Below are 13003 nucleotides of genomic sequence, written 5' to 3'. Positions count from 1 at the left end.
TTGATCTTTCTTCTCTCTCTTTTCCATATCTCGACAGAGAAACTTGCAGAGGCCAACGAACGCGCCGACGCACTTGCTCGAAAACTTGAGCAAAGTGAGGCGGCTCGCAAGAAAGCCGAACTCGCTGCTAGCAAAGCCAAGGCCGAAGCTGATGAAGCCAAGGCGAAAGCTGCTGGTGTCGAGGAACTGCAGAAAAAACTTGAGGATGCTACAGCTGCCTTGGATGAGCACAAAGCTGCGCAAGCTTCTCGTGAAGAAGGAATCCTCAAGCGCCTGAAAACTTCGTAGTCGCCGCACTTTCAGTAATTTTGCTGATCCCTTCTATTTTTATGAGAATCATTGTTTCTTGTCTTTTCACTAATGCTTTGTTTCCTTGACAGCCCAAACAAACCAGGATTTTGATCTGACGAATCCTGTCAATGACCCTGTCCTTGACGCACTTTCCTATCTGGAGCTTCATGGATCCGAGATTCGTGAAGGTGTGTCGAATGCTAGCGCAATGTTGTCGGCATTGTTCCCCTACTTCTTCCCGAAGAAAGAGGAGCCTGCGACTTTCCTCAACCTTGCCAAGATGTTCAATACACCGGAAGACCTTGGACTGAAGATGCGCCAAGAAAATATGAAGGTTGCCGTTGAGAACAACATCGCGTTGGTTGCTGACAGTCGACAGACTATTGACTGGATGAAAGTTGGCGATACCGAGCAAATAGAGCAGTCAAGGTGGAAGTCGCTGATTAAGGCAGCCAAGCCCAACACAAAGAAGATCTTGGCCTATCTCGGGATTAAGCCATCGTCAACTCCTAGCTCGTCAAGGCCGGAGGTCTAGTTGCATGCCTCTGTTTTTCTTTCTATTTCTTTTGCTCTTGTCGCCAAAGTAGTCATTTGGCGACACGTACTTCCTTAGCTTCACTGTAATGCCCTTGTAATTATTCCAAGAGATTAATGAAAACTCTATCTTTGCTTGTTGTTTGATGTTGTCTTGTTTAAATTTCAGTTGATATTTGATAACTATACTCCATCTTCCGCTCCTTCCAATGTTTCGCCTTCTTCTTCTCGCGAGGAGAGCTTTTGCTGATCTGCACCTGTCGACGATACCTTGTCGCAAGAACTGGATGAACTTCGACAGCAACTTCAGTATGCGAAGAAACAAACACTTGTGATGATGGAGCAATCTCGTAAGTCATCTGAAGCCGAAAAAGTTGCTCTTCAGCAAGCTCGCGAGGCCGTGGCTGCTAAGGAAATTGCTGCTTCCGAGGCTGAAAAGGCGACCACTCGAGAAAATTTCATGCTCGAATTAATGAATGAAGCCAGTGCAGATATGTCGGGTATGCTTGCTTCATCCTCCGATATCTTTCATCTTCATGCTATGTCTCTTAAAGGTTTCCCCTTCGTTGTTTTGATAGGTTCCTTTTCTGATGCTGCTGCCGAGGAAGAGAGGGTAAATGCTAGGACGAACCTCCTTGTTAACCTTTCCCTGGACCATGGTTCTTTGTTTTGGGCTACCCCAGAGAGGACCCGACAAATTGTCAGATTTCAAGATCGCACCTCTCAAACTCGCGATTTTCTTGACTTCTGTACCAAGACCTTGTCCATGGTTTACAACTCCATGTTTCCTCGGAACGTCCAACCAAAAACTCTTCCTGAATTGATGGAAAGATTCAAGGATGCTCGCAGTATCCATGATTTTGTCAAAGCTCAACTGGTAGCTGGCGCCAGATTTGCTCTTATCATGCTCCAGATCTGCCACTCAAATCTTGACCTTACCCAAGTTGTCGCGAAAGTTCATCAAAAGGTAAAACGTCGAAGAGTTGGTATTGACCGAATTAACACGAAGGTTTCGCCTGTAGCCGAAGAAATGATTGAAGACCTTCTTCGGATGGATGCCGACTTTTTTGCCGATGGTCACTATGCTGATTTTCTTGGCGCTGCTCCCGAAGAAAACAGAGTTACCCTTGATGACATACTGAATCAAGACTAATTATTTTTCTCCTGTAGATAATTCTTCTTTGTAACCCATGACTGTGATTATATTGTGAAGCAATCATTATATTTGTATGTTTATCTAGCCCCCGAGTATTTCGGTGACTCTTTACTGTATTTATATATTGCGAGGTTTTGAACCAAGGCATTTATATATTTATGGCGAATATGAGCCCCCGAGCTTCTTTATTGAGTACTATTTTGTATTTTTACTGACTCACGAGGTATTTTAATACCAAGGCAAGGTTTTTTCTTTTTTGATGGACTATATTGAAATTCGTCGGAGCGAAGACTTTGAATATGTCGATATTGACACTATCTTTATTATATTGCAGCACCGCGAGCCCGCCTCATTAAAAACCTTCTCCGGCCCCACTCGGTGCCCCGAAAAAGGAAAAGAGTGCGTCTGAAAACTCGCGGGCGTTTCAGTACATTGAAGTTTTACAAGGACTATATTTCGACTCTAGGCGTAGAACCGCCTGAGTTGCGCCACGCTCCAGGGGTTTGGCTCCTCCACCCCTGTCTTCTTGTCCTTTATCCTGTATGCTCCTCCTCCGATTACTTCCGTGACAATGTAAGGGCCAAGCCATGGTGACTCGAGTTTTTCATGACTTTTTTGCGTGAGCCGAAGAACTAGGTCTCCCATCTGAAAAGATCTTGGCCGCAAACGTCGACTGTGGTAATTCTTCAAGTCCTGTTGGTATTTGGTTACCCGAGATAGTACTTCATCTCGAGCTTCATCAAGTGCGTCGACGTCATCTTCTAGCGCTTTTCTCGACACTTTTTCGTCATATTCCACGACACGTGGAGAGTTGTGCTCTATCTCGATTGGTATCTGCTTCGCTCCATGAACCAGGGAAAAACGGAGTTTCTGTGTTCTTTGTGTTTGGTGTTGTTCGGATGCTCCACAACACGCTTGGTAGTTCTTCTGGCCAGGTATGTCGAGCTTTTTCCAGTGGTCCTAACAAGCGCTTCTTGATGCCATTGCAGATTATACCATTGGCTTTCTCGACTTGCCCATTGGTTTGAGGATGTGCAACTGACGCAAAGTGCAACTTGATACCCACCTCTTCGCAATAATCTTTGAATTCGTGGGATGTGAAGTTACTGCCGTTGTCTGTGACGATGCTGTGGGGCACTCCAAATCTGAAGACGAGGCCTTTTATAAATTTTACTGCGGATGCTCCGTCTGGTGAATTTATCGGCTTCGCTTCTATCCACTTTGTAAATTTGTCGACAGCTACTAGCATGTACTCCTTTCCTCCTGGCCAGGATTTGTGTAACTTGCCCACCATATCAAGTCCCCATTGAGCAAAGGGCCATGACAATGGTATTGGTGCTAGCTCTGCTGCTGGAGAGTGAGGTTTTGCGGCAAACCTTTGACACGCGTCGCAAGTTCTTACTATGTCCTTGGCGTCCTCGATTGCTGTCAACCAGTAGAATCCTGCCCGAAAGACCTTGGCTGCAATAGCTCGACTACTCGCGTGGTGGCCACATATTCCTTCGTGTACGTCCTTCAGAATTATTCTTCCTTCTTCGGGTGTAACACACCTTTGCAAGACGCCTGAAATACTTCGCTTATACAATTCTCCTTTGACCACCGTGAAAGCTTTGGAGCGTCGAATTACTCGTCTTGCCTCAACTGGATCATCGGGTATTTCTTTCCTGAGGATGTATGATATGTACGGCTGCATCCACGGTGTCTGTATCATCATGACCAGGTCCTGATCTTCTTCTTCTTCTTGCTTTTCCTTGGTAGCCCCCGAGGGTTTCTTCTCCTTCTTTTTTGATTTTGTTGATTTGGTGGACCTCTCTGTTATCTCTTCCCAGAATACACCTGGCGGGACTGCAAGGCATTGCGACCCGATGTTTGCAAGAATGTCGGCTTCATCGTTGCTCAATCTGCTAATATGATTTACTTCGCATCCATCGAACAACTTCTCGAGCTCGTTGTACACCTCCTTGTATGCCATCATGCTATCATTGACTGCGTCACATTGGTTCATAACTTGCTGAGCCACCAACTGTGAGTCGCCAAAGATTTTTAGTCGAGTTGCACCGCAGGCTTTCGCCATCTTCATCCCGTGTATGAGAGCCTCATATTCTGCTTCATTGTTAGATGCGTTAGGGAACGTCATCCGAAGGATGTACTTTAACTTGTCGCCTTCAGGTGATATGAGTACTACTCCTGCGCCAGCTCCTTCTAGTCTTTTGGACCCGTCAAAGTTCATGGTCCAGGTTCTCGACAAGTCTGGAGGTCCTGTATTTTGCAACTCCATCCACTCTGCGATGAAGTCCGGCAGTATTTGCGACTTTATTGCTTTTCTTTTTTCATACGTGATGTCCCGAGGGGAAAGTTCTATTCCCCAAAGGGAGACACGACCCGTAGCTTCTGGGTTGTTCAGTATATTTGACAAGGGAGCTTCATTGACCACTATGATCGGGTGTGCCGAAAAATAGTGGCGCAATTTTCGTGCTGTCGTGAACACTCCATATGCTATCTTTTGGTACTGAGGATACCTTTGTTTTGAGGGCGATAAAACTTCGCTAACGAAGTATCTTTGGCCTCTTGCACGCCGTGGAGTTTTCCTTCTTCTTCCCTTTCAACAACTAGCACCGTGCTCACCACTTGGGCGTGGCTGCGATATACAGCCGGAGAGGTTCCCTTTCTTTTGGCGCCACCAAAATTGGTGGTGTCGAGATTGTGCGCTTCAAATCCTCGAAAGCTCTGTCGGCTTCTTCGTTCCACTGGAATTTATCTCCTTGCTTTATCAAAGCGTAAAATGGTAACGCTTTTTCACCCAGCCTAGCGACGAATCTGCTCAAAGCTGCGACTCGCCCAGTTAGCTGTTGTATTTCTTTCAACTTTGTTGGCTTCCTCATTGTTACGATAGCTTGTATTTTATCGGGATTTGCTTCGATCCCTCTTGCTGAAACTAGAAACCCCAGAAGTTCTCCTGCTGGGACGCCGAAAGAACACTTCGTCGGGTTCAGTTTGAGGCAGAACTTATCAAGGTTGTCGAAGGTTTCCTTGAGATCCTCGATCAGCGTTGCCCCCTTTTTTGATGTTATGACGACATCATCAATGTATACTTGCACATTCTTCCCGATCTGTGTCGCCAAACACTTCTGCATCATCCTGCGATATGTTGCTCCCGCATTTTTAAACCAAAGGGCATTGTTCTGTAGCAAAACACGCCGTAAGGTGTAATAAACGCGGTCTTTACTTCATCTTCTTCTTTCAATCTGATCTGGTTATAACCAGAATATGCATCCAGGAAGGAAAGATGTTCACATCCAGCCGTGGAGTCGATAATTTGATCGATCCTCGGGAGGGGAAAGTGATCCTTTGGACAATGTTTATTGAGACACGTAAAGTCGACGCACATGCGAAGGACCTTAGTGTTTTTCTTCGGCACCAACACGGATTTGCTACCCATGTGGCTTCTGTGAATATCTCTTTGATAAAACCAGCTTCTTGTAGTCGATTGATTTCTGACAGCATGGCTTTGCGGTTTGGTTCCGAAAAACGCCGCAAAGGTTGTTTGATTGGTCTCGCTAGTGGATCCAAGTTTAGGTGGTGCTCGGCAAGTTCCCTGGGTACTCCTGGCATGTCAGCTGGACACCATGCGAAGATTTTCCAGTTCTCACGGAGGAACTCGACGAGCGCGCTTTCCTATGCGATATCCATGTCGTTTGCGATAGATGTCGTCTTTTTCGGGTCTGTCGGGTGAATCTGCACTTCTTTTGAATTTTTCTCGATCTTGAAAGTTGATTCTTTGTTTGGCCTTCCAACGTCTGGTAGTACGTCGTAATCAGTCATGCTTTTTGACGCCAAGTACTCAGCTTGCATCCCGAAAGTTTCTGACAGCCGGTGAAAATCCTTGTCGCATTTATCGGCTAAGGCAAAGCTTCCTTTGACTGTGATTGGTCCCTTTGGCCCAGGCAACCTCCACAACAGGTATGTATAGTGTGGCACCGCCATAAATCTAGCATATGCTGGTCGTCCCAACAGAGCGTGGTATTGTGACGGAAAATCTACGACTTCAAATTCGAGCTTCTCGATTCTATAATTTTCGCGGGTCCCAAACTGAACGTCGAGATTGATCGTCCCCAATGGATAACTTGGTTTTTCCGGTGTGATGCCGTGGAACCTTGTGTCTGTTGGTTTCAAGTTTGCTAAGGATATGTTCATCTTCCTCAATGTATCTGCATACATAAGGTTTAAGCTACTGCCGCCGTCTATGAACACTCGAGAGACATCAAATCCCGCGATAATCGCCGCGAGAATAAGTGCGACTGCCCTGGTCGAGGAACTTGCTGCGGATGATCTGCTATTGTGAAGCCGATATCTTGTCCTGACCAATTAAGGTACTCAACTGTTGGTGGAGGCATTTTCTCTGCCATAAACACCTGTCGTGAGATTACTTTCTGAGCTCTATTGGACGGCCTTCCCTTCTGAATCATCGACACTGCTCCATTGGAGTTAGGATCAACATAAGGTGGTGGTGCAGGTGCTGCCGCTATTCTGAGCTGATGCCGATTGTCGTCCGTGATCGCAGGAGGAGGCGGCAAGTGAATCTCGCTTCTAGGTTCTCGAGGATTTCTCTGTGCTGCCCGCGCGTTAGCGTTTCGCATACCGCAACATTGCCTGAAAATTTCGATCTTTCTGCAAGTGCCCTGACTGTCTTTTACCGTTGCTGTCGAGGAAAAAGTGCATCTGGCACGGTCCATTCATCATCTCTTCAGGGGACACGAAAGGTCTTGGGAACCTGGGCCCGCTATTTTGCCTGCTGCGTGAATCATCCCTGTTATCACCTCGCTGTTCGTTGCTTCTCTGGTAATCATCTCTGTTGCTTCCTCCTGTATTTGTCCGAAAACCTGCCGAAATTTGTCCTGGAGCGTCGTAGTTCTGGTACTGCCGAGGAAATCTTCGCCTCGGTTGATAGTTTCGACCACGGTCCTCCTCTGGCGACCTGTGCCGTTTGTTGTGGACAGCGTCTTCTCCATCTGCCCATTTATTTGCTATCTCCATTAACGCGGATACTGTCTTTGGATTGGTCCTTCCCAAATCCTCGACAAAATCTCCACGCCTGACTCCTGCGACAAACGCATCTATCGCTCTCTCGTCAGATATATTTTCTGCTGAATTTTTGATGATATTCCACCTTTGGATGTACTTTCTCATTGGCTCATCTGGCTTTTGTCGACATGCTCTCAACTCCTCTAACGACGCGGGTTTTTTGCACGTGGATCTGAAGTTCTTGACGAACACGTCCTCGAAACTTTCCCAGCTGTCGATAGATCCTGGAGTGAGTTTCTTTATCCACGATCGTGCGGCTCCACTCAAATGCACCTGAATGCTTTGCATGGCTGTTGCCCTGGTTCCTCCCGTGAGCTTCACTGTCTCCAGATAGTCGACTAGCCAATCCTCTGGATCTTGAAGGCCGTCGAACTTTTTGAAATTGTCGGGTAGCTTGAATCCTGAAGGGACTCGAGTTTTTCGGACTCTCCTCGTGAAGCATGGCAAGCCGCACATATCTTCGTCGTTAAGCTCCGGAGATTGCCGATGATCCCTTCTGCTTTGTCGTGCTCTGTCGACTCTTGCTTGTGCTGCCGTATCTCTTGCTCCACTTGGTCCTTCAGGGGCTGCCGCCGTTGCTGCTGCAGGTCGTGGACTATTTTGCCTTGCTGTTCCTTCGGGAGGCGTTGAAACGAACGCTGTCCCCATAGCTCCAACTCCTGCTATCGCCATATTGTATAGTGTTTCCCTTGGATCACCTGGAGGTGGTTTAGACGCGAGGATAAAAGCTTGTGTCGCCATATACCCAGCTTCTGGTGTCTTAGGGATAATGTTTCCTCTTGTGTCTATCGACATAAAGGACATGTCGAGGTTTTGAACCAAGTGCTCTCTTTCTGCTTCGGGTATGTGTTGTAACCTTGATCTTCCTCTGTTCCGAGCCTCCCTGTGGCTATCACCCGAAGTTCTAGATTGTCGACTCAGATCTGCCCTTCTCCTGCTGGATGCAGAAGCTGCTTCCTTTCTCCTGTTCAACTCAGCTGTCTGTTTTTCCAATTCCCTCGCAGCTCGTGCGAGCCTATATTGATATGCTTGCAATTCCTCTGGTGTGGCCGTGGTAGCCATTGGTTCTGTACCGTTCATAGCTCTCGCGGCTCTGTCCCACGCTGTTTGTGAAAGTTGGACTCTATCTCGCGGCTCTGGCCCGACGTATTTGTTGCCCAGGCCTTGTCGCAGATTGGAGGGATCGACGTATGGATTTCCCAGATCGTCGAAAGCCTCAGATGTTTCCTCTTGATCTTCAATGGCATAAATCTGATGATACTTTGTACTCAGATCTATGTTGGGTTTGGTGGCATCATCGTTTAGATTGATGAAGACCTTGCCCACTGTGATAGATTTGTCGATGAAGTCATAGCTGTCGACATCGCTTGAGCCATCGCTTATATATGAGTCCGCAGATGACTCAAACGACATGTCGTTGAAGATCTTGGCGAGTTTCTCTCTTGTTCTGGTGCTGATGTAGCGTGTCGCCGAAGTTTCTTCTTCTCCTGACTCGGTTGACGACGCATAGCTTGAAAAATCGGAATCGACCTTCGACGATCCCGACGAAATCGGAACTTCGACACGATACGATCCTTCCTTCTCGACGCGAAAGTGAAACCTTCCAAACGTCATCTCCATGGGCTCCGCCAGATACGCATATGCATCCAAACGGGAGGGTGGGTGAGGAACAAAATCGACAAGACCAGCAGCGATCTGTTTACCTCGATCCATTGTGTTGCTTGCAGTTGATGATGTCGAAGATCTTGAACGTGCCATCGAGATCAGATCCTTACGCCTCTAATCCCCACAGACGGCGCCAATTGACAAGGTATCAACTTGTCAATGCCTATGGATTGTAGGCTAGGGTTTAGTTAGAAGTAGAGGGCAAGTAGATCTCGAAGGTTTCAGCCGAAAAGTACTCGACGATTATGAAAATTAGGGTTTGCAGACAATGATTCGATGATCTCCTCGTCCCTCGACTCCCCCTTTATATAGGAGGTGGAGCCGAGGGATTCGTGCTATACAAGTTACAGAGTCCGGGACGGTTTCTAACTCATCCCGCCAGATTACAGATAACACTTCCTATTACAACTCTTGACTTTCCTTGATATATCTTGGGCTCCCGAATCTTCTTATTCTTCGGGTAGTGGGCCTTCAGTAAACCCCGGGTACTATCTTCGGCAAGCCCATTTGGGATGCCTATGTCACCAACCAAGGCAAGATAATACTCTTGCAATGTGCAAGGCTCACCATGAGCAAAGCATTACCCCATTTACTTTATGTTCATGATCCTATCTCCCAGTTTTACTTTTCAAAGCTTTACTTACTTTTGTTTTATCAATGTATTTTTGATTCATGATTTACTGGGTTAGTCTTGGATTAGTACAAGAGTATCAAAGTTAGCCTAGAAGCAAAGCAAAATACTTAGCACCCCTCACACCTAGCTGCTAGTGCTAAATTAAAAATGACTACTCTAGATGGGAATATGTGTTGTGAATAAAGTTGTTGAAACCTTGGAATGATGATTCATTTCCATTGAGAGTTTTTGAAGGTGAATATGACCCAGAGAAGATGGTGATTTTTGATAAAACTGATAGTGGTTTGAATGCGATACCTTTCCAATATTTGAGTACCCCCACAATACCTGATTATGGGTAAGGCTTAGCTGGAAATTTATGTGTCTTAGTATGGGTTCCCTCTGAACAAACGTCATAGGGGTTATGCTGAGGCTGCCTCCGTTGAAAGTGAAATGACGTGAATTGTACGGCCAAGCCCTGTGCAGTTCCCGGGTTAACAGTTGGTTAACACCGGGAGGCCAAGCTCATGGGGAGAGGTGCCTATACTAGGATATGTAAGTGAAAGGTTATGGTTGATGATCCGCGTACTGAGTTACGATGATTCGGGGTAATCCCGACGGGTGAAATCAAATGTTGTGGCACAAGTGTGCAACCTCTGCAGAGTGTAAATCTATTCGAATAGCCGTGTCCACGGTTACGGACGATTGGAAAGGCCATACAGTTTCCGGTATCAGAATTTCTGAAAACTTGATGTTTTAAGTGGTGAAGTGGTGAATTGAATTGAAATCACCACTGGAATGGTGGGAATGACACTAATGTTCCCACTTGAGTTAGTTAGCACTTAATGAGTTTGCTTACTAAATTGTTTCTCAACTAAAATTGGCTTTACGCAAATAAACTTAGAGCTTAGAACACTCTCTAGAGTAATGTTAGTACTTGTGTTAGTATTCGATTGCGAGTACTTAAAGTACTCACGGCTTTGTCCCTGGCTATTCAAATGGCCAGACTATGAAGCCGAGCAGCAGTACGAGGATGACGACCAGCAGGACGTCTACCACAACTAGGAGCTTCTAACGTCAAGCGTTGGCCTGTGGACTAGAGAGTCCTTGTATCTTACGCTTCCGCTATGAATGTGTGTTTGTTCGTTGATCAATAGATCAACTATTCGTGTAATATGGATCATGTGATTCCAAGTTGTAAGACTTTATGGTTTGTAATGAATGATGACTGTGATACTTAACTATTATGCCTCGCAACAACAATCTTCCTGGGATTGCGATGAACGACATAATAGGCATTCGGACCTAAAAAGCCGGGTGTTGACATAAAGAATACTTATAAGCCTTAACAACTGAGTTGTCAATTCAGCTACACCTGGAAAAGCACTAGTAACAGGGGTGATGTGAAAGCAGCAGTAATATGGGAGCAATAGTAACATAGCATCAGTAGCAGTAATATGAGAGCAATGGCACCAGAAAATAGTTGATACTACTTCCAATGACATGTAGAACGAGTATATGATGATGAGAGATGGACCGGGGTTCCCACCTATCTACACTAGTGGTAACTCTCCAATAACAAGTGTTGGGTGAACAAATTACAGTTGACAATTGATAGGATTGAAATAGCATTAAGACAGACCATCAAGATTATTAATCATGTAGGCATGTTTTCCATATATAGTTATACGTGCTCGCAATGAGAAACTTGCATAACATCTTTTGTCCTACCAGCCAGTGGCAGCCAGGCCTCTAGGGAATCTACTGGAAATTAAGGTACTCCTTTTAATAGAGCACCGGAGCAAAGCATTAACACTTGGTGAAAACATGTGATCCTCATACCTACGCCTTCCCCTCCAGTTATCCCGATTCTTTGTCACTCTGGGGCCTCGGGTTCCGGACATAGACATGTGCAAACAACTTGTAGATACAATCTAAGCAATAAGTATAGAGCTTAAATCTAAGATCATGCCACTCGGGCCCTAGTGACAAGCATTAAACACAACAAGATTGCAGCAACAATAACTTCACAAACTTTATAGATAGACTGATCATAATGTAACAATTCATCGGATCCCAACAAACACAACACCGATTACATCAGATGAATCTCAATCATGTAAGGCAGCTCATGAGATCATTGTATTGAAGTACATGGGAGAGAGAGTACCAACTAGCTACAGCTAGAACCCATAGTCCATGGGGGAACTACTCACGGAGCATGATGGAGGCGGTGGCGTTGATGGAGATGGCTTCCGGGGGCACTTCCCCGTCCCGGCAGGGTGCCAGAACAGAGACTTCTGTCCCCCGAAACGGAGTTTCGTGATGGCGGCGGCACCCCTGGAGTCTTTCTGGAGTTTTGTCAATTCGTATCGCGTTTTTAGGTCGAAAGGGGTCTTATAGGCGAAGAGGCGGCGCAGGATGGTGCCTGGGCCCCCCTCACCATAGGCTGGCGCGGCCATGCCTGGGGCCGCGCCGCCTTATGGTGTGGTGGCCCTCTGGCCCGCCTCTGACTCTACTTCGGTGTTCTGGGGTCTTCCGGGAAAATAAGATATTGGGTCTTTGTTTCGTCGAATTCCGAGAATATTGCCCGAACAGCCTTTCTGGAACCAAAAATAGCAGAAAACAGGAACTGACACTTCGGCATCTTGTTAATAGGTTAGTTCCGGAAAACGCATAAAAACATTATAAAATGTGAGCAAATCATGTAGGTATTGTCATAAAACAAGCATGGAACATCAGAAATTATAGATACGCTTGAGACGTATCAGGGGGCGCGCCCAGGGCCTTGGCCGCGCCGCCCTGGCGTGTGGGCCCCCTAGCTCCCCTCTGGTCTCTCTCCGGTGTTCTGGTTGCTTCGTGGAAAAATAAGATACTGGGCGTTGATTTCGTCCAATTCCGAGAATATTTCCTTACTAGGATTTCTGAAACCAAAAACAGCAGAAAACGGGAACTGGCACTTCGGCATCTTGTCAATAGGTTAGTTCCGGAAAATGCATAATAATGACATAAAGTGTGTATAAAACATGTGTGTATCATCATAAAAGTAGCATGGAACATCAGAAATTAAAGATACGTTGGAGACGTATCAACCCCCAAGGGGTATCCTCCCCCAATACATAACCAGCCGCACGGCCGATCGGCCGCCTTGCCGATCGGCAAGCGGCGCGGATGGCCCGACGCAAAGGCGGTCCGGCAAGACCGATAACCGGCCAGAGCCTGTTTGCCCAGTTTTGTCTCAATTTGCCTCGTTTTGCCCCTATTCTTTGTGTAAATGTGTGTGAATGCTCAGATGATGACATGTACATATAGATAGATAGACCATGATGAGATGAGCATAGACATGGGGTTGGAAACACAAAGTTCTCTAGGAATACCCATTGGAGTGAAATCCAAACAAGATATAAATAGCAACAATGGGCATGATTCGAAGTATATCAAGAACCATAAAACATTTTGGAATAGTTTTTGCAATAAGATCATTTAGCCTTATATAGTCAAATCAAGTTGTAATTGAGGCTCAATGAGGGGCGGGGGATTACTCCCCCTATGTGAAAGCGCAAATGTCATGAGACCTCGAAGAGACATGCTTGGGTCCATATAATGACATTGGGTCTATTTATGTTGCACACATAGGTATGCATCATACCAAGACATGGTAA

The sequence above is a fragment of the Lolium perenne genome, chromosome 2 (genome assembly GCF_019359855.2).
Source record: "Lolium perenne isolate Kyuss_39 chromosome 2, Kyuss_2.0, whole genome shotgun sequence".
Classification (NCBI taxonomy): domain Eukaryota; kingdom Viridiplantae; phylum Streptophyta; class Magnoliopsida; order Poales; family Poaceae; genus Lolium; species Lolium perenne.
Note: the sequence above shows the minus strand (reverse complement) of the source record.